We start from the raw sequence: 2,275 nt of genomic DNA, 5'->3' as shown, positions 1-2,275 counted from the left end.
AATATCTTCATAAAAAATAATAAAAATGTAAATTAAAATATCTCGTTTATATAAATACTAATTACAAAAATTAATGTGTCCCACAAGGGCAAACGTCGTCGATTTCGGCTGGTGTCGTCGTTGACCTTCGAACTTGGAGAGGTTGACTCTAAGTTCCTTCGTTGATGTTGCTCTGGTACCTCTGCAGGCGTTTCATGATATAAATATTCATTATGCTCTCCATGACCCACAATGTCCATGCAATATGAGACGAAGGACCAGCCTCATGAGCTCATAATATCCTGAAAACTATTATCCTGGCATCATCAATCGGAACTAACGAGTAAATCAATTCTAACTCTGGCATCATGCTCATAGGAAAGGTGAAACTCTTTCCATTAATGGGCAACCTCATAACTCATCCTCTTCTCCGTACAGGTACCTCTACGTCTAGGAGTGGTAGAGGAACAATAGGTTAGTCGACCATATAATGTATCTCCTCATATAATTTGGTGATCATCATATAGCAATAACCTTAGTTCGGATCATGCGCACATCACGGATACTATTGTTGTCGATATCCTGTGAATTTTATGACAAGACACTATTAGATAATATTTTAAAAAAATAAATTTAAATTAAAAAGATAATTAATAATATTCATTCATTTACCAGGTGAACCATAGCTTGCTCCTACTAGAGTGACGTAGCACCTTGTTGAATATTATTATACTCAATGAATATAGTCTTGAGTGACATACCTGTCAAATTGTTTAATAGAAACCCCAATTGCAATAAAACACTTATACGATAGTGTCGTCGGCACTAAAAATGTGCAACTTTTTTCGAACAATTTAACAGTCCTTAAGTCGATATCACATGCAGTAGGGTCAGTATTACAAGGCGATAAGGACATTTCTGCTAAAAAACAAGCGAATTGTCCTCATCACCCTGTCAGGAAGATGTCAATCACCAATGTGAAAACATATAAGAGGACCTCAGTCCAGCACATATGTTTTGACTTCATACAGAAATTGGCAAAGTATGCATATAATTTTGGTACGGCTCCCAAAATAAACCTGAAACACAAAAAGTTATTATTGGAGAAATTAAAGACAAAAACAATAAAAATGTGTATAAAATAAATCAATTAGGTTCAATGTAATGTACCTGATCAGTTGAAGCAGATCAAAACATGTATCTGTATGGCTAAACTAATGTGTGGTTGTCCCTAGTCACATAAAAATTTTGTCCTCTACCCTAAATTTTTAAATTGATAATTCGAATCTAATTACTAAATCAGTGGAATATAAAAATTCAATTGATTAAAATAACATACCGAGAACCGTAGCTTCGTCTAGCTAACTGAGCATCATTAACATATTGTAGCTGTGGAGCCATTGTTGAAATCGCTCCAAGCCCAATAGGTTACAAAAGGTAATGAGAGGTCGGCTATCTCACGAACCCACAGGTCTTGTTTGCTTTGGCAATAGTTTGTCTATACAACCATGCCACATGCTCCCACCCGCGATACGCCTTCGCATCATAGAGTTAGCTAATAGTGGGCAAGAACATCAAGTAAACAAAATTTAATTGATTTGTCGAAAACAGACTTTCCACCCATCATTTGTAGTATAATATGCTTGTTGCATATTTATGATGGTTATCCTCATCTGCATCATCTGCGAGCTTATGGAATTGTGTTCCTAACCAATATCAAAACTTAACCTTGGATCCTTTAATTTTGTCGGCAGGGTGGGTCACACCTAGGTACTGAGACAAACTTGTGACAGTCCATCGTACATCACTCCGATGACTGCGTACCATCAACAGGTAACGACCAACAACACTTCTATGTTCTTGTAGAGTGGATAGTGCACCTCTAATAGACCATATGAAATGTAATGCGTCTCAGGCCTCCATCTCTTGAACAAGGTTGTGATCAAGCCAGTCCAACTGAATAAAATCCCAATGCTGGCAAACCCAAGATCTAAATGTGCCAGTAGTGGGTAGTATCGAGGGTGAATGGGATAGTGCACTAGAGAACTGCCCTTGATACTATGCAAAGTATATTTTTCCAGTAGTACGATCTCGCCATAACCAACAGATGACGATGACTGGACCTGGTCATACAAAACATCGGGATCACTAGTCAGGTTATAAAGCCATGGATCTGAAAGAAAAAAATATTTATTTCTCAATAAAAAAAAATATTTATTTCTCAACTAGAAGATAATGTACAAACTAATTAACTTAATTAAATAATGTACACTTAATTAAAAAAATAATGTACAAC

This window comes from Benincasa hispida, chromosome 3 (genome assembly GCF_009727055.1).
Source record: "Benincasa hispida cultivar B227 chromosome 3, ASM972705v1, whole genome shotgun sequence".
Lineage (NCBI taxonomy): Eukaryota > Viridiplantae > Streptophyta > Magnoliopsida > Cucurbitales > Cucurbitaceae > Benincasa > Benincasa hispida.
This window is presented reverse-complemented; position numbering follows the sequence as displayed.